Below are 23741 nucleotides of genomic sequence, written 5' to 3' on the forward strand. Positions count from 1 at the left end.
CTGTGGTGCAGAAGAACAAACAATCCCTCACCTGATCTTCGAATGTCCTGCGAGGAGGTTTGAAGGAGACTGGAGGGATATCATGAATGCTAATCCACGTGCTGTTCTGTGGGTGTCCTGCTTAGATGTGGACTTGTAATAGCTGCAGTGGCTGTCTCCCTAATCTTTCGCGTATTGTTGTTTGCAATCAGTCACTCAATAATATATTTCTAATTCGTTTATTACATTAATTAATAGTATGTGTGCAATTTTACTCTGTAGATGCCATACGCAAAATAAATAAATAAAAAACTATGAAGAATGGTGAGATGATTCATTTTCCCCTCCTCCCCCTTAATGACTGTGACTGAGTCATGGCTACACCCAGTCAAATTGGCCCTGAGATTTGTAATTTTTGTGTATGTAAAAGGTATTGAAATAAATTTCATATCTTATTCATCTAAACAGTTCGCTTATAAATCCCTCTCATAACCTTCTGATTTTTGATTTCACTTAATTATTGATGGCACTTGTTATCAGGTCCCAACACGGGGCAATATAATTAGTAATCTGCATGTCAGTTTATAAAGGTCATCAAAGAACTATCGGTTCAATACATTTTTGGTGTTCCAGGGCGATCTCATTGTTAATTTTCATGCTATGTTGTTTCACATAGACTTCTCAATTTAATACGTTTTTGGCACCCCACCAGGGGCAATGTATGTAATACATGTAATTTTTAGCAACAGGTCAAAAGAATTCCCCATTAATTGCAGCAAGTAAATGCATGGAGAAATTAGAGGTGACGGGTCTGAGTTTGTTTCTTCAAACAGTTGTGGCTACTGCTGGGTGAGAAGAAATGCGCCAAGTGTAAATGGCAAAGAGGTCGTTTTATTGGCGATAGTTCAGAGAAGAAGGAGAGGGCATTCCTCTGATTCCACAGGTGTCCACCTGATATTTCCTGTCGATCTTCCAGCGAAATGAGAACTGTTAGGGCTGTGAAAACATGTCACCTCGTCAGCTGTAAGTGGCCAACTTGGTAGGACGCCGACGCAGTGTCGCCGGGATAACTGTTCCTTTTTTTTTTTTGCCTCATTTAGGCACCCAACTCACGCCGATTCACACGCACATGAAGAAACACTATCTTGACTGGGACGCCGGCAGGGACATCCGAGAACGCACAGGCGAGCACCTGTTCCGTCACGAAGTGGGATTGGATTCGAGCGGTGAATTTTTCCCGTTTCCTGGAGGGCACCACTGATGCATGGAAGCACTGCCGTTTTTGATTGGCGATTTTTGCTATTCGAGCGTACTCCAGGTGGAGTGTTTTTCGGAAATAATGGTAGAGTGACGGGGAAGTGGTACTGGGGCTGTGTTTGTGCAGGAGGATGGAGCAAAAGATTCAAGCTTTGGTCACGAGGCAAATCAAGATTCATCTTTTTGCTTTGGAGAGACGGTCATGGATCCTGGACGAGAGAAGACAGTTTGAGTCGACAAAGCGACGCACTGCTCGCCGCCTTACAGACCACTACAGGCGTATGGTAAACATTTTGCAGCTCCGGTGCATTAGGCACCTTTAAGGTGACATTTCCCGTCCACAGTGTGCTAGTAAAAACAGCAGCAGTCGCTGTCTGATTTAGGAATTTTGTGGTAGCTGGTAGCTCTGCAGTTCACAGTCACTGTCAAACGACGTAGTTACAGTCAGATCGAATTATCCATAATTGAAGTTGGAGTTAAAGTTAATTTTCCACACTCTCCCCAACTTCGTTGACTGTACATCAGTATAAACTTAACTTTTATTCAGGAGAGCCTGAATGTAACAAGTGTTATTTATATCATTCCATGTCCAATGTCATTCGTGTTTTGGCTAATAAATTTGTCGTTATTTGAATGTGTTTTGTTACTCCAGTAGACAATATTCCTTTGCCCATTTATTAAATTATGTTGGAAATGATAAGAGTCATCTTGCAGTATAATACAATGTGTCAACTTCAGTTTCATTGCTCATGCCCTGCTTTGTCACTTGAGTGCAGACATCTCGTTGCGTTTAACTTCACATTAGTGTGACAGGGGGGATGGTTCTGCCTCGTAAAATATTACGACGCAGGAATTCATTACAGGTACCCATTAAACTGCACGCGTTGCATAGCCTGCTTTTTGCTTTAAATCGGAAACCTCATTTACGGTACTATTCTGAGCACAATTTACGTACAGCCACCTGTGTTCTGGAGGTATAAGCAGTAGTCATTGATGTTGTGGTCTGCAGTCTCAAGAGCGGTTTGGTGCTGCTCTGCTCTCTAGTCATTTCTGTGCAAGCTATAGCCTACATTCATTTGAACCAGCTTCCTGTATTCATCCATCTGTCTTCCTCTACAATTCTCAACCTCCTCCCCTCAGCCTCCCCCCCCCCCCCGCCGCCCCCCAAAAGTTCTCTAATACCAAACTGACGACATTGCTAAACAACACTTTTTTGACGCTGATTTTTAAGAGGTTTTAGGACCACTTTGTGTTACTGAACGCGAATATGGCCTCAGTTTTCCTAAATTGGCTCATGTTTTGTGGAGATTTAACTTTATTGGTGAATATAAACATACAGCAGATCATGTCTGAGTAGGCGAATCGTGATGATTACTGTCTCAAATAACTCCAAGATAACATATTAATTAACATAATGAACTTCGTAACAGACAAAATAGTCTTCTTACATTCAATGAGACTAGAGCAATTACATCTTCATGAAACTGTGTCGATTTGATTTTCTTCCGTATTTGTCCTCAGAGCAATCGCGTTTAAGGCACCAACAGTAGTCGGCCATCATATGTGAGTCTCACCGGCCTTGATATCTGCCTTCCATTATCTTAATTTCTTGGTGAACCTTCTCCCCTTGGTCCTAGCTGTAATCGCCTAAGTTATCTGGAAATATTGATAAGAGGCAACCGACGAGATGCATTTTGATACATTAACACCCGACTTTTCAAAGGCTGTCAGCTATGAATTTTGATATTTTTAAAAATATGGGGATCCGATATATCGATGTTTAAAAATTTAAGGTTGCTGGCAATAGAGATATCGAATAAAGTATCGCTAAATTGACATATCGACGAAAAAAATGTCAAGGTGCCAACATATAAAAATATCGGCTGCACATTGTGAATATACTGCCGGTTTTAGAGTTGTATACTTAGGTATTGATTTATTATTAGGTATTCTCTACATTAAAAAGCTAACAGACTGCCTATCCCCCCGAGAACAAGAATTGAAAGAAAAAGATGCATTTTCAGATTTTGCGATAATCACGTTGCTCACGATGGTAACAGTATGTAGGTGACGCAATAAAACGTGTCCGATGGGTCCGCATTTCCCCCGCACACGTCTCTACCCACAGTAAAGACCATCCTAGTTACTTACACTTTCGTTTATCATTTTCAGCAACAGTTTTTGAAGAATGCCAATGTAAAGGAATATCACACTACTTGCGTTGAAAATGGTTTTTTAACCTAACTGGTGCACTATTTCTTCAGATCGGAAATTTTGTTATTTCGCTCACACTGCTACCTCCGGCACATTCCGACTTCTTCTTTTGTGCCACATTACTTGCTTCACACAGTCAAAAAGAAAGATTGGAAGTGAGGAAAACTCAAAAAGCAGTAACACTCCTTTACACAGTGAAAGTAGAATTATATTCACCTGAAATTTCAAAAGAACAGCTTCAGATATTTACCGAACGTTCTGATAAAAATTTCGGCACTCGATATTGCCGTTTTAGTATCGATATATCGGGAGAAATCTCCGCCTATACATATCGATATGACCTGAGAAGGATATCTATATATCAATTTTTAATAACAGTCCTACTGTCAACGCATTATGCACAATTTCTTTCTAATTGTTTGCCTTATGATTACGTAAGAAGTTTTTCACGAGTAAGATATAACACCGCCAGGCAAACAGTTCTGAATCATTAATGAAATTTGTTACGCTGGAATCATACGTGAGTTTCCGGATTTGTGGCCCATCAAATATAACTGCTTTCAATTCTTCAGTGCTGAGTGCAGAATAAAATCTAGAGATGCATTTTAAGCAATTGCCTTCCTTATCTAGGATCTAACAGATTGCTTCAGCAGTTCTAGATTTATACGCAAAGGAGGGAGAATTATTTTCTCTCTCTTAACAAATGTCTCTTGAATGATGTTGGCTTTACCTACAGTAAGATTTTCCGTTAATTGCACTGTCACTTTGATCCAATGATCTTGTTACGTTCTGCTGTCCCATAAGCATATAAAGCAAGGGTGCTTCGTGTACCCACACTTCTGCCCAAGCAAGATTTTTAACGTCTTCAGATCAGAACATATAGACCATTGATGTTCATGATAGCGTAATCTCTGCAATATAATGTTAATAGTTTCACATTTGTCTTTCAGTTTTGTTGAATGGCCAATGGGAATGGATGCAAAGATGTAACCGTTGAGAAGCAAGACACATTTCAGGCTTCTGGAGGAGCAGTCGATAAAAAGTCGCCAGTTTCTTGGTCGATATTCCCGTAACTCTATTTGACTGAGTAGATCGAGAACGTTATTGCAATGTACAAATTATTCGACTTGGCTGAGGTACTGCAGAAGACCTGATTCTCTTGTACAGTACATTGAAATTTTCGCTTCTGGACTAAGACAGTTGTTTTCCTTTAGCCTGGATGCCAGAAGTTCTGCACCATTCTTTGACAAATTACGGACTCGTACCAGATCATTCAGTTTCAGTTTCCCTTGAGTGAACAATACAGATATAGAAATTTCTCGTTCATATTCACTTCCACTGCTGGTGCTGCTTTTGCATTCCAAACACTGTATTTCTTCAGGTTCTGACATTGAAGGTTCAGGTAATTTACTAAATACGGGTATAGGAACTTCTTAACTGGATATCGCAGGTTTACTTACTGATTCTAAATTTTAAAACTGCCATTTACGTTTTTTGAATCGATTGAAACCTTTGACATGTACAAAGCAAAAGTAACAGTTATCGTGGTGGTCTTTTGGCTCTTCACACACCATTGGTACACCGAAATTCAAACATTCTCTGTGTCCATATTTTCACTTTACACAGTTTTTACAAACAGTGTGGGGCGCCCATGGTCAATCTTGGTCTCCAAGCCGTATTCCACAATATGCAAGATATGCCTTCTTTACAAAGTCTGCGATGTTCCGTCTTTGTTTTGTAGGTAGGCCTAGTATTCACCGTAAATATAACAGAACACATTGGTGTTGTTAATGCATCCCGTTTGCTAAGTACTCATATTTTTCTGAAACAGATAAAATAAAAATATAAAACAGATTTTAAAGAATTTAATAAATTGTTTGATTGTGAAAGATCAACAATACTGACGGAAATTCAGCATCTGCGGGAAAACCTAATAAAAATCTAAAAACATAAATATCTTCAGAACTAGAGCAAATTTAGGAAAAGTCAGGCCATAATTGGATTCACGCTCTCTGAAATACAGTAAATGTGTTCAAATATCTTTGGTAAGAAAAAAAAAAAATTTTTCTCAGAGCTGTGCGATTCTGTGATGCTTCACCATGTGTTCTAGCAACCAATCCCTTCTTTTAGTCAAGTCATGCCGCATATTTATTTTTCTCCCAATTCTATTCGGCGTCTCCTCATTTGTTATTCGACCTGCCCATCTAATTCTCAGCATTCTTCTACAGCACCACATTTCAAAGGCTTCTATTCTCTCCTTACCTGAACTGCCTATCATACACATTTCACTTCTGTACAAGGCTATACTCCATACAACAACCTTCAGGAAGTATTTCCTGACACATCTGCGATAGATATAAACAAATTCCTCTTTTTCAGTTGAAACCTTCCCGTCTAATATTGGATGTACGTTTGCTTGCTGACTGAACGCTGCGTCTCTTAAAATCTTTTAACTGCTGCTCTGTCAAGACTACCTGCTGATTATTACGACGAAACATAAAATGTGTTGTCGCCGAGGCCCTCAGTCGTTACCTGAAATTATTAAGACTGATTCTTACCTTTAATTATTTATACTGGATCGCCATCTGACTGCTACAGCAAACTGTGGAATGAATATACTTACTTCTCTTTAACATAATTATAAGCTGCTGGTGGAGTTTCATAATACTTTGTGACTGGAATTCTTTAAGTTGAAGTTAATTTAGATTTGATAAAAGCTGAAGCTCAGTTTAGACTTTTCTTTTAAGATAACAATAAATTCCGTAAAGCATTTACGTGAATGATTTTGGGGTAGAAAATTCTTAATGCATTTAATCTGGTAGAAGTTAACTATATTCTGAGAACGATCTTGACAAACAATTACAAGGGGTATAGTTCTTTACAAAAATTCTTAAAAAGTAGCGTTGCGCTACATACCTAATTTTCCATCAAAATTACATAACTATATTCTGAGAACGATCTTGACAAACAATTACAAGGGGCATAGTTCTTTACAAAAATTCTTAAAAACTAGCATTGCGCTACATATAGCGAGTGGCTGGCGAGCACACCGCTTCTTTCAAAGTGTTAATTCATACCTCGCTTACAGCGACCTCCTCTCATGTCTCGCTAGCTACGACTGCCTCGTCTCACATCTTACTCGCAACTGCTCGCTTCCAACGCTCAATGCTACAAAAGTGCGGTCTCGCCGCCAACAATGGTTTTTGGTGCAGACAATCCCTGCTACCATTACAGATGTATTACTGCGCGCTGTTTCCCGCTCTTTCTCAAAATGTATCTATGCGCGGTTTCCCGCTCTTTATGAAACATTTAATTCAAATTGGCATCTCTTAGTACCACAATTAAGGAAGGTACAAAAGGAATTGGATAGCATGGTCAAAGCACTGGCAACTGTCTGTGAATGCACTCAAAAGTCTGTTCCTTTCCCTCACATAGCACAACACCAGGTTTCGCCATGTGGTTCCATCATCGCCTTGCTCCATAGTTTTAGTGTACCCAAACACTAAGTACGTCGTCGAATAGCCTGAGTTGCCGCAGCCACATCAGGATTAAGTTCCATCTCCAATGGTCCATTAAGGTTGGTGGTGTGCATCTTGGTATGCAAACACCTATTGTCGTACATCATACTGTGGTGTGTATCTAGGTATGCAGGCACCAATTGACATACATCGGGCTGTGGTGTGCATCTAGGTATGCAAACACCTCGTCGAGAACATCATTGGTTGAAGTCACGTGTTTCACAATTCACTGATTCTGTGCTCAATAACCATGGGGATGCACAGGAATTAAGGTACGGGTAAAATTGTTTTGGCAATGGGTTCACGGACATTGTTGGTACCATAATTTGACTACCAAATAATTTTCCCTATGACAAAATATGTTGTGTCGTAATTTGTAACAATATGTAGTTTTAATTTAAGAATTCTTCCAGAAAATTATTCCCATATATAAAAGACATAAAAGTTCCTACTTATTCAGTATTTGATAGTATACAGATTTGTTATAGACAAGTACATTATTACTTATTCTGTATTTACATATCTTAGTTTCTTACATCATTAATTATAAATTTTGTTGACAATGCATTTCTTGACTTACTGTCCTAAAATTTTATCTTCCATTCAGGGGTGTAGTCGTCAGTTATGAGTCGTCAAATGTCAGGTCATAATATACAATAAAATTACTGTCATAAAATTATTTAAAGTATTCTTTTGCAGCTGAAAATTAAGGTAAACATTATTCTGGTTAGACATTGTAATGTGTGGTCCCCATCCATAGTGTTGCAATGTGTCACATGCTAGCAAAATTATTTCTTAACATTATACATTTCTTATATACTAACATAACATACACATTCTTCTTCTGCATCTGTGTCAACTCTCTGCATAACCTGTTATAAACATTCAGCATTAATTAACGTCAGCGCACGGCATGACTTATTATAAAACATTCAGTATTAATTATCGTCAGTGCACGGCATGACTTCAATAAACATCTTCTGGTACTTCTCGTCCGCTCCTGGCATGACCTATAAAACACTTTATCATAATATTAACTGCTGCAAAATCACGTCAGCTCCCGGCATGACCTATAAAATTTCTGTAATGACAATTAGCGTCAGCTATCTGCGTGACCTAAAGATTCACATCCTTATTCTAACTAAAACTACGTTTCATTTTGATGACGTGTGACAACAATGCTGCATTCTGGAATAAAGAGTACATGTTAATGTTACCACTAAAATAATTGATTAATGAACGATCTATATTATCAGTTTAGCTATTGCAAAAATCGACATTTTCTTAAGTAATTATGTCACGTTATAAAAAAAATTTCTTTCATTTATGAGCTCTCAGTGCACAAATTCATACGTCGTGTCGTTGTCTGCATGTTCTCTTTAAGTTAGGAAATGTTTTTCGTGTTTTTATTTGTCTTGGCTGGCGTAGCATCATTAAGTACTGCTGTGTTCTTTAAGGTACGGTGAAATATTAGCGGCCCGCTGCGTGTCGCGGCTTTGTTTGTTACCGAAGCGCGCTGAAACTACCATTGTTGCATACTTACGTGTCACGCCGTCCTTTCGTCAGCTGAAATGCAAAAATTTAAGTCAAGAAATGTTTCACGTTGGATACATGATGATTCCCTAATGATTTCTTCTTACGTAGCGTTTCCACATGCACTACATTAGCGTGTGGAATATTACGAACTCTGTAAGGGCCTGCATACAGAAGTTCGAATTTACGGCATCTGTGCTTACCTTTGTTGGAAAGAAAATGAGTGCGAATCAGTACTTTGTCGCCAATCTCGTACTTCTGTAGTCGACTTACCTGCTTCTGTTGTTTCTTCCGCCGATCTGCAGCTCTTTTAGTGTTTGCTAATGCTGTGTGTATTATTTCACAATGTCGAAGCCTACGCGTCTTAGGAAAAGTAATTAGTTCGGTAATTTTGTTCGGCGGGTCTTTATTTGTCAGTATTACGGTTGGTGATAGCATCGTAGATTCATTGGGTATTGCATTTATCACTTCTTGAAACTGTAAAATATATTTATCCCATGTTGTATGTCTTTTATGACAATAAATTCTGCATAACTTCCCGATCTCTTTCATTATTCTTTCTGATGGGTTGGAAGAACTGTGATATCTTGATATGTAAATAGGTGTTATGTTCTTACTTTCTAACATTTTCTTCCATACGTCTGACCTAAACTGCGGACCATTATCCGAAATAACCTTCTGTACACGTCCTACTACTGATAGAAAATCTCTTACAAACGCTCTTGATACTGTTCTTGCTGTTGCTTTCCTTAGTGGAGAAAATGTTACAAATTTGGATGTTAGTTCTACAGCTACAAAAATATAACTATAACCATTATTTGTTCTGGGGATTGGACCGAAAAGATCCACTGCTGTCATGTGTCTTAACTTAACCGGTATGATGGGATACAATGGTGGAATGTGTGACACTGTTGATGATTTAGCTTTTTGACATATCTTGCATGATGCTATTACTTTTCTTATGTGTTTTTCCATGTTATTAAAGTGGCAATTTTGTCGCAGAATCAGAAAGCATTTCCTCGCTCCGTAGTGTCCATAACTTAGATGTGTATACCATATCAGTTTATTTACGATCCCTTCCGGAATGCATAAAAGCCAATTATTACCGTCTCGGTATGATCGAATAAAGAGTATATTTTGATGTACAGTGTAATGAAGTCTGACTTTAGCGTTACTTCTGTCTTTCAAAAGCGTTACAATCTCTTTCAGTGTTTCATCTTTCTGCTGTTCTCTCTCTATATCCTGTAATGCTGCTGATATAAAGTTTTCGAAAGCTACTTGTTTAATATACATAATACTATGGTTGTTGTAGCAAAAGGTATTTTCTTTCTCCATGCGTTTATTGTGAATGGACCTCGACAATGCGTCGGCAACAGTATTCTGCGTGCCTGGAATGTGTATAATGGTAAAATCAAACTCTTGTAAGTATAATTTCCAGCGGCTTAATCTATCGTGCGTAAGTTTTGCTGACAATAAAAACTGGATTGCTCGGTGATCGGTATATATTGTTGTATGTCGGCCATATAGAAAATGACGGAATCGCTTAAAAGCGTAAATTACACATAGTGTCTCTAATTCTGTTACAGAATAATTGCGCTCTGCTGGAGAAAGTATCCTGCTTGCAAAAGCAATGTGTTTCACGACTGTCTTATCTTCTTCCTTTATTTCTTGGAAAATATGTACTCCTAGTGCTGTGGTTGAACTATCTGTTGCAACGGAAAAGTTTTGTGTTGGGTCAGGGTGTGATAACAAAGGTGCTTTTAATAATGCTTCTTTCAAGTTCTCGAATTCAGCTTCAACGTCTTCATTCCATGACCAAAGTGTGTTTTTACTTGTAAGCTGGTATAGCAAGGGCGTGTCTAATGCTTTGTAGTGGATAAATTTTCTAAAATAATTGATAAGACCTAAAAAGCTCCGAAGTTCCTTTTTGTTTGTTGGCACGTCGATGTCTTTCAGTGCTTGCAATTTGTCAGGGTCTGGTGCGATACCTGTTTGTGAGATAATGTGCCCTAGAAATTTTATTGACGCTTTACCAAATTCAGATTTACGCAAGTTTATAGTTATACCATTCTGCTCGAATGTATTCAGTAATTGTTGAAGAGTATGATTGTGTTGTTCCCAGTTTTCTGCTGCAATTAAAATGTCATCGACATATGTAGTAATTTTGTTTTTCAGATCTTGTGGTAGAATAGTATTCATGCCTCGTATAAAGGCGGCAGACGAAATCGTTAGTCCAAACGGAAGTTTACAAAATTGATAGCATTCCCCAAAGCAAAGGAATGCCGTATATTTTCGGCAATTTGGGTGTAGTTGGATTTGCGCAAAACCCTGATTTGAGGTCGAGTGTAGTATAAATGGAGGTGCCATGAAATTTTTGCAGTAACTCTTCTAACGTCTGTGGTCGGTCGGTTTCTGTAATGATTATTTTATTAACTTGACGTGAATCTAAAACTAAACGTAGTGATCCATCCTTCTTTTCAACAATGTGTAGTGGATTTATATATTGGCTGGCTGCTGGTTCTATTATTCCTTGATCGATCATTGCTCGTAATTCTTTCTTAACTGCTTCTGTGTGTATGTGTGAGATTGGATAATGCTTTGCTTTGAAAGTCTCGTGTGGTTTCACCTGAAATTCGTACATAAATCCTGTCATTGTTCCTGGAACATTGGCAAAAACTGCTTTGTGTTGTACCAAAATATTTTCAAGTTCTGTGCGTTCTGCGTCGCATTTTGCTACACTATTGTCTACCTTGCGTGTAATTGTCTCGAACATATTGTACTCCTGTTCCTCTACCAAGTCATTATTAAGTGTGTTCGTGTATAGTGCGATATAACAATCGTTATCTTGAGAATCAGTAATAATCTCGATCCTGTGCATATTTTGTTCTTCGGAGGATACTGTGTTTTGAAATCTTACGATCACTTCCCTGTTTTCCTTTTGTAGTGTGAGGTATGACGATTTGAAGTCAATCTTCGCATCGTGCTGAACAAGAAAATTTATTCCTAATATCATGTCTGTTGTTAAATTCGGAACTATCCAACAATCACTGTGGAACGTTTCCCCTGCAAAAACAAATGTTAATTGTGTCTGTCTTTTAACTTCAATGCCTTTTCCTGCAAAAGCTCCCTTGACCTTCGTTCTGTTTAAAGGAAATACTGGGTAATCATTATTGCTATTGCATCTGTTAAATGTGTCTTCGTTAATTACGCACATAGGTGAACCTGAATCAATTATCGCTAAAATATTGTGCGACTGTAAATTTATCTCTATTATTGGGTGATATATTGTTTTCTGTAGGATTGGTTTTTCCTGTAACAATGTGTCTCTCACGTCGTCAAATGTAATGGCATTTTCGGTCGTTATGTTTTCTCTGTGTGATTTCATAGTATCGACATTAAGAGATTCATTGCAGGTTTTCTCTAGTCATAATTCTTCCGATATGTGATTTTCAGCTTGGGAGTTTGGTATGTGTTCTATCAACTGTACAGTTCTGCCGTTTTGATTATTAGCAGTGTCTGGTGGATGAAATCTGGTGTCTGGTACATTCATACGGTAACGCAGCTGTTGGGCCCTGTTGTAGTTTCCGTTAAAATTGTCATTGTGGAACGTCCTCGGCGGTCTGTGTTCGTTTTCTTTTCTCCTGTCGTTATAACTGTGACTGTACGGCAGCCCACCTGCACCCCGTAGAAACGTTTGTTTTTGTTCATTTTGCGGTCGACCCGCGTAATGGCCTTCCCCGGTCGCATTATCTGAGCGATGATTCATATGGAAATTTGACCTATTCGGTTGCGTGTTAAGTCTCGGATTCTGTTGCTGTCCTGAATATAAATTTACCGTGTCAGTATAATGTTTTTCATTACTCCTGTTTTCGTTGTCATTTTCGCTGCGAAAGCGTTTACTCGGATTGTTATTACCAAATCGTGTTTGTTCAAAAGTAGCTGAGTTTGTTTGTTTTCCGTTCTGTCGTGAAAATTTTTTGTTAACAAATGCGTAGTCTGCCTGGTGTGCTTCTAATAGTTGTAAGATGTCTCTAAAAGCGGATACATTGTCCTTTTGTTGCCCTGTCAGTAATGACACTTTCAAAGCTCTGGGCAGTTTTGAAATGCAAAGCTGTATTAATGCCGATTGACTGTATGGCTCGTTGAGGTACTGGTTCTGTTCCACCATGTACTCGAAAAATTGTGTGATTGTTGGAAAGGTAGAATTTTCAAAGTTAGGCAAACTAAGTAGCCGATCTTTGATGCTGTTTTGTGTAGTGTCAGACCAATATGCTGATAAAAATGCTTCCTCAAATGCTTCTACGGAAAAACATTGTCTAGCAATTGGTCGCATTCGTCGTGCTGGTTCTCCTTCAAGAAAACTGACAATAAATTCTAACTTATGTTGTACTGGCCATGATGGTGGAAGTGCTCCCCTGAACTGTTGGATAAAATCCAACGGATGTATTTGCGCCCTGTCGTTTTTAAATGTTTTAAACTTTCTAACTGAAAGAAAATGTTTGTGATCAAAACTGTCATGTCTGTGTGTGTAAGTGTTGTCGTATTGTCTTGAATATGGATTCGGGTGTCTTTCTTCCTGGGTAAAATCTCTTACTCTCTGAAGTCTACCAACATTATATGTATTATGGATCTGAGGCATTTCGTAACGGTGTGTGTTCTGTTAAAAATGATTATGTGCGGCGGTTTCTTGTGCGTCCGCTATCTCTTGCTGTAGAGAATTTATTTGCTGATGCAATGAATCATTACGCGATTTTAGATCTGTGATAGTTTGTTGTATATTTGTCAATGGCGTGTTATTACTATTAGAGTTCTGTTGCACTGGGACTGGTGCAGTGTCGTCTGATCTCTCGTCATTGTTAGTATCTAAAAGATCTATTCTTGTAGTGAGTTCATTGATCTTTTCTGTCAGTTCGTTTCGTAATTTACGGTTGCTTTTGGTGACTTTCTTAAAATCTGCCTTTAAATTTTCTGTGTCATGGTTAATTTCTATGTGTTCTATTTTGTCAGTTAGTGTCTGAACGTCCTCTGTTAATTTATCTTTAACATTCTGGATTTCAGTGTCTGTAGAAGTTTTCACATCGATTGTCTGTGTTTGGATTTCTGTAAGCCTGTCTTGTATTTGATTATTTGTTTCTTTGACCGTTTCGATTTCTTCCGAGATCGACTGTATGTGATTGTCTACATATGTTTTGCCCTGGGCAAACACTTTCTTTTTGTCGTCCTGACGCTGTTTAGTGATTGTTTGTAGTAATTCTTTTCGTTCTTTATCCTGCGATCGCACCAGTTTACGGTGACGTATCAAACAGTTTTCTGTGTGATTGTTAAAACGTTCATCAATCTGAGCGTTTTGTTTAGCAAAGTTTTCTGTCATTGTTTCCCGTATACTAACTGCAAATGTTGCTTGGTTATCGGATATTTCTTGAATTTTGTCGCGTAATTCTTGTGTTGATTGTGAACATTTTTCAGCGACTGTTTGAATTTCTACTTTGATTTCGTGTTTTAGATTTTGGTACATGTTGTCTAATTTCTGATCTGTGTGTGCGTGTTCTGCCTTAATTTCGTTTTTTAGATCTTGTGACCTTTTTTCTAATTCTTGTGACCCTCTGTTAAAGTTTTGATTCATGTCTTGTCTCATTTGTAGCAAAAATGCCATTATTGGATCCGTTTCGGATTGACTTCTGTGTGTATTTGTATTCGTTGTTAAAGGCTGTAGATCTGTGTTCATTTGAACATCCTCAGATGATTGTGACTGCGTCACGTTTTCCGTAATTTCGGAATTTTGGTCATGAGAACTGTTGGATCTGCTACGCAGGTTGTGTAGCTGTGTACCGTTTGAATCTAAATCAGTGCTTAATGGAGTCTCTCTGTCTGACTGCATTGTAGTGGTTTCGTTACTGAAACTGTTATGTCTACTATGCGGAATTTGTGACTGTGTACCGTCTGTTGCATTTAATGCCAAATTATTTTGCACTACCGTTTCATTGTCTGTGGGCATTTCTGAAGTTACTTGTTCGTTAAACGCTTCCATATTGTTACAGTTATTAAATGTCTGTTCACCTAACGTTTCAGAATCAGGGTTTTCACACGTATTATTACTGCCTATTCCAGAAAAGAATCTCTCGTCAGTATTTTGTACAGTTTTATCAGTTTGAGAACGAGTAATTATTCTGCGGGACATTGTCTATAATCATCACACGCAACAAAAAGTTTTATCAGTTTGAGAACGAGTAATTATTCTGCGGGACATTGTCTATAATCATCACACGCAACAAAATATATCACTGTTCAAAGCGGATTCAACACTGAACAAACACTTTTCAACGCCGAATCAATAAAGCAAACAGAATTGCCGATGACCTGTGAATAAAAGTTATACACTTTAGTATATGCGTTGCGCCACTTAACAGTAACTTATTCACACTATTATCAAAGTCAGTATATTCATATCCACAGTAGATTCACTAAAATGTCGTACTGAATGGATATCGCCAAGTGAAACCTTCCCGTCTAATATTGGATGGACGTTTGCTTGCTGACTGAACGCTGCGTCTCTTAAAATCTTTTAACTGCTGCTCTGTCAAGACTACCTGCTGATTATTACGACGAAACATAAAATGTGTTGTCGCCGAGGCCCTCAGTCGTTACCTGAAATTATTAAGACTGATTCTTACCTTTAATTATTTATACTGGATCGCCATCTGACTGCTACAGCAAACTGTGGAATGAATATACTTACTTCTCTTTAACATAATTATAAGCTGCTGGTGGAGTTTCATAATACTTTGTGACTGGAATTCTTTAAGTTGAAGTTAATTTAGATTTGATAAAAGCTGAAGCTCAGTTTAGACTTTTCTTTTAAGATAACAATAAATTCCGTAAAGCATTTACGTGAATGATTTTGGGGTAGAAAATTCTTAATGCATTTAATCTGGTAGAAGTTAACTATATTCTGAGAACGATCTTGACAAACAATTACAAGGGGTATAGTTCTTTACAAAAATTCTTAAAAAGTAGCGTTGCGCTACATACCTAATTTTCCATCAAAATTACATAACTATATTCTGAGAACGATCTTGACAAACAATTACAAGGGGCATAGTTCTTTACAAAAATTCTTAAAAACTAGCATTGCGCTACATATAGCGAGTGGCTGGCGAGCACACCGCTTCTTTCAAAGTGTTAATTCATACCTCGCTTACAGCGACCTCCTCTCATGTCTCGCTAGCTACGACTGCCTCGTCTCACATCTTACTCGCAACTGCTCGCTTCCAACGCTCAATGCTACAAAAGTGCGGTCTCGCCACCAACAATGGTTTTTGGTGCAGACAATCCCTGCTACCATTACAGATGTATTACTGCGCGCTGTTTCCCGCTCTTTCTCAAAATGTATCTATGCGCGGTTTCCCGCTCTTTCTCAATAATACACAATGCAATTTAATTAACAAAACAATTTAAATAAGAAACAGTTCAGATAATTACATGCTAAAACAGTTTAAATACGCCTATTACATAATTACACAGTAACGCTTAACTTGCTATAGCCAGTACGCATTTTATGGCCCCTCTACTACGACATCACCTATTTCGCTGACCAAATAGCGAAAGTCTGGTACTACTTTTAGTGTCTCATTTTCTAACCTAACTCCCTCAGCATTGTTTGATTTAAATCAGCTACATATCATTGCCCTTATTTTACTTTTGGAGATGTTGATCTTATCTCTTTCGAAACGCTATTTATTCTGATTTACTGCTTCTGAATAAAACGATTCGACGAGATTTCCTCTGTGTAATTTCGACCGTGAATTTTATTATTTAATTTCAAAAGAACCCATTTTACTTCCAAAGTTAACGGAATTAACCATTTCAGTGTTTGGTAACGATCTTCAAAAGAGGAAAAAAAATTCTGTTAATAATTTCGTAAGTATGAAACGTCCCCTTAGAAAAATTAATGAATTACTGTGCTGATAAACCTTTTACGTTATTTGCTTTTCAAACAGCTGAGCAAAACTGAACGTTCTCAGACTTTACTCTCTTTACTTATTCTGATCAACACTATACTGACACATAATATCTTTTTTAGCGCAACGCAATCTGACTTTCAATAATCCCTACAAGAGAATGGCCCTGACTAACAATAACCTATACCTTTCATGAATCACTTACCTCACAAAAATCATCGGTACCCGAACTACTGCAATACAGCGAGCGCCACTACTGCCAGCTAAATAAAAGATTCAAACTACTGGAAGTCCTAACTACAGATAGGCATAGTTAGCAAAAGAAAGATTTTGATAGAGAACAAACAATGTATTTACGTTAAAGTGTTCAAAAGTCATAATATATATAGCAGTTCATGACATCCAGTCTTACAAATATACTGTCTCTGATGGACACACGTCCAGACCAACTGGTCTCAAAATTCCGCAATCTCTCTCCCCACATCCACCACTGCTGGCGGCTCACCTCCAACTGCACAACGCTACGCGCTATTAACAGCCAGCTGCCCAATACTACAATAGCAAATTCCAACAATGCCACCCAGCCACAGACTTCACACAGCACAGCCAGTGATTTTCATACGGAGCGCTAGGTGGCGGTGGCATTACCAATATAAGAACCTAAACAGCCTACTTACATAGCCCCCATGCTCCTCACAATAAATTTTACAAATTGTTTTGGGCATTGGACAATACATATTAGTTAAAAATTTTCACAATTACAATAACAAAGATATCAAATGCACACACTTATTGATACAATGTTGGTCAAAAGCTAAAATTTTCTCACAGTCCATAAAGACAGTCCTGATCAGTCATCACAGTATTAATTACAGTTTTATGCACAAAGTCTGAGCAGTAAAAGAAAGTAGTGGATTTCCATACAGCCTTGAAAAAGTAGTGTTGTCCTTCCAACAGAAAGATAATGCTGACTCTTGACATGCAGCCAGGTAATGGTCCACAACAGAGCAAACCCACAACAGAGTCAGTCGAAGTTTTGAATAATATTGGTAGGTAGGTCACCACAGAGCAGACCTACCGTAGTCCTGGTAGAGATTACGGTATTGGTGGGCCACCAGAGGTGCAGACCCACTGCAGTCCTTGTAGAAATAATGGTACTGGTGAGGCAGCAAAGGTGTAGACCCACTGTAGTCCTTTTAGAAATAATGGTATTGTTGGGTCATCAAAGGTGCTTTTGAAACATCAACTTGACACATGACCATTAATACAGAACAGAATAAATAATGTCTAAACATCTTTACAAAGAAAATAACATATTATTAAAAAATTGTACAACATAACTCGTATCAGCTAAACACATAAAGACAGGAAAAACACAAATATACAAGAGTACACAAACACATAACGGAATAACAGAAAGGGAAAGCACAGGGTTTGTTTTACTGCGGTATCTTGCAAACAAAACTTTCTATACTTCTTGGAGATCTCCCTTCGTTCTTCATTATTTCTGTACTTTTTTCGTAAAACTTCTCAATACATTTCTTCTAATTCATCGCAACTCATTCTCTTATATAGTCTACCCCCTCTTAAGCTAACTTAAATCTACTGAGCTCAGATGCATAAACTAAGGGACGAGGCAATGCAGCAACACATAACAAATCAACACAAACAGCAATGACAAAAAAAAAAAATGCAAATTGGCAAAGCAAGCAGCAGTATATCTAAATTAGCAAAGCAAATGCAACATTACAACTAATATGAGCCAATGTGCAACAAAAAGAAAAATAAATCAATAGTAAAACTGGCTTAACAGAGTAGCACAAAGTGAAATTTAGTAGCGCAATTCCTGGAAAAACAGCAACAGCAAATGCAATAATTAATATCTAAACATGACAAAGCTCAGGCAGAAAAAATAGTACACTAAAGACAACAATGCAGTAAGGGAAATGTTTATTCACATCTTAATGTCTATGTAATTAAATGGTACACCAAACTTATTCTACAAAATAATTACAAAGTACCTGAAAAGAAAATTATGGATGCAGTTCCTGTGAAGGGAAATGTCTTTTTGTGCGCCCCCATTTTTTTTGGAAGTATATCATAAAATTATTATTTACTGGATCTGTAGACAGAAAATATTTATATTAGTACATCTATTAAATTTTATTTTAACCAGTGCTGTAGTGCAGCTAGAAACTAGATATTAAACGAAATGAGCAAATGTATATATAAAGCAACATATGAAACGTCATTCAATAGGCAAATGGCGTCTCCAAAGGCAAAAAAATCTCTCAACTAGAAAGATAATAGATGTAAAATGTTTCTCATCATTTCATTAGGCATTTTAGTAAATATCATAAATTAAGAGCTCCACAGTGTAATCACATATTTTCAAGTTTGAGCGTGTCGTATTTGCGATGCTTTCTACAAAGAAATGTCAATAGTGAAGATAATGGCCTCCTTTTTTCTCCACCTGTGCCTCTGAAAGGCACACACTAATAGCTTTTTTTCCAAGAGACTGTCGCTCAGATCTACATCCACAGCACATTACGTCAAGGTCATCTACCTTCTTTACTGAAACATTTACGGCAGCAGTTTCCACTACAGTGACAGTCTCATAAAAAATAAAAAAAATTCAAAGGTTAGAAATTTACATTAGAAGTGTGTAGAAACAAAATCTCATATACAACAGTGTCCAAAATGTTTTGTCAGCATTGTGGTAACTAACATTCACGTATGTACACATATTTCATAACTCTTAAAGTACGCTTCTTGGTTTCCAACATCCTTTTCATAAACCAGAGTCCCTAACCACTACTAATTATCCCTTACCTTAGTAAGTATGTAAGCCGTATATTCGTTACGTAATCGTGCAACTAACAAGCAATAATGTACACACACAATAACACTGTGTCCTCTGTTCACTATAAAAAGCATTTGTAATTACTCTCTAAATATGTTCCCTAGGTTCTAGATTGGATAGTTAGCTTCAAAACATTGTTGCATGATAATAGTTTCTAATTATGACAACACGTACTAGTAGCGTGAAGTGAAAAATTTTATGGCAAAGACTAAGCTAAAAAGCAGATTATTTTTCAATAAACAATATTACATGTGAAATGTGGTGCAGTCCTTTACTCTTCCTAGTGCGCAGAGTTTCAACTTCAAAACAATTATCATGTTGTATACGTCGGTAAGCAATGCTAAAATTTTTCTCAAGGTTAGCGTCTATGTTATTTTTCGCTGAGCCAGCCGGCGCACATGACTGCCTGCGGTGCGAGTCACTGTCTCTTTGCTGGCGCGCGTCGTTATTGGGATTGGAAGACCTAACTTCTACAAATTCTCCTTGTCGAGAGGGCCCTAACCTATTTGAATCCAGCCAGTTCTGATGCAATTCAGGTCTGTCGTTATGATTATATCGTCTGTCGTCATGTCGGTAATTTCTGTAATTAATTTCTTGTCGGTCACGTGGTGGAGAACTTCCCCCTGAATTGTAACTACGCGGAGGACCGTTGTGTCTGAAGTTATTCTGTCTCCCTTGATAATAATAGTTTTGGTTCCCATATTGTCTGTTTCTATGATTGTCTCTGTCACATTCATTACTATGAAATTGCGAACTTTCTCTGTAATTATTACTACTCCGCCAACGGTTGTCATACGGGTGGTTTCTGTTTTGGTGACGATTTGCGTTGTAAGAATAGCCTTGTCGTGTCCAGTTATCATTTCTTTCATCGCGGAATTGTGACGATGTAACCTGTAATTGTTGTGTTCCTGTTTTCGCGTCCCGCGATTGTCATTGTCAATTTCCAATTCTTGTAACAGTCCGTGAAAAGCTTAAATGTCGTCTTTGCAACGTCCTGCCAAAATAATATGTCGTAAATGTTCAGGCAACTTGATTAAGCAAATGCGGATGAGTTTTGAGGGGCTGTAAGGGTTTAACAGGTACTGATTCTTGTGTAACATGTCTTCAAAATATTTCACAAGACTGGAAAATTCAGATTGTTCGAAATGTTTCATCATTATGATGCTATGTTTTACTCGGTCCTGTGTAGCTTAAGACCAATATGCTGAGAGGAAGGCATGATAAAATTCTCCTTCACTGTGGCAATCGTGAATGACCGATCGCATTCTTTCAGCAGGTTCATTCTCTAAGTAGCCACACGTAAATTCTAATCTGTACTCTAATGACCAGTTGGGAGGAATTGATGGAGCCTCGGTTGTGGATGAATGTCGTTGCCAGAATTCTTAAATGTTTTGAATTTATGTGTAGTAATGAACAGCTTACAGTCAAAATCATCCTGACGGTGAGTCGCATATCGGTCATTGTTACGTCGTGTCGGCGGTTCCATCTCAAAATCTTCCTGTGTTCGAGCGCGAGTGTCCTCTGAAATATGTAATTCTTGTATTACTTGTGCCAACTGAACTTGTACTTCCCGGATTTCTCTTTTGTGTTGCGTATTAATTTGATTCTGATTTTGTTTGAATTTCTTAATTTGTTCATACTCTTCTGTGTCAGCGATGGCTACAGGTCTTGTGTCATTCAGATCATCATCTATCTTTGTAGATAAGTTAGTGAACTGATCCGAAAGTTCGGCTACTTTCTCCGATAGTGAACTTATTTCCTCAGTGTGTTTTTCTGAACCAAGTTTCAGAGTGTCCATTTGTGTTGAAATCGTGTGTACTGTGTCCTTTAAGTTTTCCTGAGTTTTTGCAAGTTGCGTAACCGAATCGGTAGATACAACTGAGTCAATGTTAGCTTGCAAGGTCTCATGATTTTCATGAACAATAGTTTGGAGCTCTTTTATGGCTGTTTCATGATTCTGTAATGTATTTTCATGCCGCGAAAAAATAGGTTGGAAATGCTCACAAATTTGTGTTTTTATGTCATTACAGACTTTTTGACATTTCCATTCGATTTTATGTAACTGAGTAGTTAAATCTTGACGTGTTTGTTCAAGTGTGGTGTGAAGATCTTGTTCCATTGCGTCTTACTGTTGCTGTGTTTGTCTCTGGTGTTGTTCCATTGTGTCTAACTTTTGAAGATTCTGTTCCATTGTGTCTAACGTTTGAAGCTTTTGTCCCATTTGTTGCATTAATTGTAATAACAATGCACTGACGTCTGAAACATGTCCCTCAGTGCTATTCGGCAGTGCATTTGAACTGGCAATATTCGCATTTTGAAAAGCAGAAAATGTGTCTTGACTTATTTGAGAAAACGTTGAGGACGCAAAACCTGAAACTACAGTATTTGCAAGATTGCGTCCTGTCTTTTCGGATTACTGAGGCGAGCTGTAGCCGTCCGATCTATCGATAATGCTTGCCTGTTCAATATTTGTTTCACTGTGTGCGCTATTATTTGCCGCCCGCTCCATTTCCCTATGCACAATTACCAAATTACTACCTTGAATGTCTGTTAATTCACTACACAGTGGTGCTGATAAGCTACGCTCGTCGTCACTATTATTTCTACTTTTACTTTGGAGCTTAGCGTTACGTTTTTCACACGCCATTACTGTCACAATATTTCTCACGATAACACAGAGAAGCAAAATTTGAAGAGAAAAATAAGAAAACACATTAACATAGCATTGAAAATAATATCTCGTTAATTGCTACTGCAGCTGCAAAATACTTGGTGCAAATCTACATGCATGCCACAACTGTTTTACTGTACAACAATGAAAAACTACAACTACAAAGGAAATTCGCTCTATAATTACGTGCTAGCAAGCTAGCAATAAAACTAATTCCACAAACTACAAGAAAAAATCAGATGATTCCAGTGAGGTATTCTCGGCTAAGGGTCGACGTATGAAACGTCCGCTTAGAAAAATTAATGAATTACTGTGCTGATAAACCTCTTACGTTATTTGTTTTTCAACCAGCTGAGCAAAACTAAACTTTCTCAGACATTACTCTCTTTACTTATTCTGATCAACATTAAAGTGACACACAATATTTTTTTAGCGCAGCGCAATCTGACTTTCAATAATCCCTACAAGAGAATGGCCCTGACTAACAATAACCTATACCTTTCATGAATCACTTACCTCACAAAAATCTTCGGTACTCGAACTACTGCAATACAGCGAGCGCCACTACTGCCAGCTAAATAAAAGATTCAAACTACTGAAGGCCCTAACTACTGATAGGCATAGTTAGCAAAAGAAAGATTTTGATAGAGAACAAACAATGTATTTACCTTAAAGTGTTCAAAAGTCATAATATATATAACAGTTCACATCCAGTATTACAAATGTACTGTCTCTGATGGACACGCGTCCAGATCATCCGTTCTCAAAATTCCGCCATCTCTCTCCCCACATCCACCACTGCTGGCGGTTCATCTCCAACTACGCAACGCTACGCGCTATTAACAGCCAGCTGCCCAACACTACAATAGCAAATTCCAACAATGCCACCCAACCACAGACTGCACACAGCACAGCCAGTGATTTTCATACAGAACGCTAGGTGGCGGTGACGTTACCAATATAAGAACCTTAACAGCCTACTTACAAGTATTAATGGAATAGGGTGTAATAATGCTCAATTACAAAACGAAAGCCAAACGAATCCGCACATGGGCGTGGTTATGCGGTGACATTACGTTTTCTGAATGTGGTCACAAATTGCGCAGTTGGACTGGTGTCAGATTTAAAGTTACCAGCGAGCTAGTGATTTGAACCAATAGCGAACCAGCAGCCTTGCTCTGATTGGTCTGCACTCGGAACTTAATGGCGGACGCCACAAGGTACCCGAGTACCGCAACAAAACACGTAAATGTACACACGTGTGTAAAAAAACATTCCTGCAAAATATACGTGAAAGCTCGTGCAATAACAGCTACCACAAAATAACAGAGGAAGATGATGATTGTGAACAGCAGTGACTACTGTTAATGATGGGTCAACAATGTCAACATAGATTTGCAGAAACTACATTTGTTTAAGAAAATCAAATATTGAGAAAAATTCGTTACAAGAGAAAAAGAAATTATAATCGAAAGCACATGAAATGCTGCAATACGAGTCTTTATAATGGGAGAGAGCTTGGTGTTGCAGCGTATCTGTGTGCACGTTCGTTTGGATGAGACGTCAGCGGCAGCTCGTCTTGGTGACGGTGTAATTATAGTGGCTCCATCAGTCGTGTAACTGCTGGAAACACCCCTTCTTATATGATATGTGATTCTCAAAGTTTTACATGTCCTTCGTCGCATTTCTTTTTGTCACAGGCCGGACGGACGTAATGGTTGCTGTATTGATCCAAATTCGTATGTGCA

This window comes from Schistocerca gregaria, chromosome 7 (genome assembly GCF_023897955.1).
Source record: "Schistocerca gregaria isolate iqSchGreg1 chromosome 7, iqSchGreg1.2, whole genome shotgun sequence".
NCBI lineage: Eukaryota > Metazoa > Arthropoda > Insecta > Orthoptera > Acrididae > Schistocerca > Schistocerca gregaria.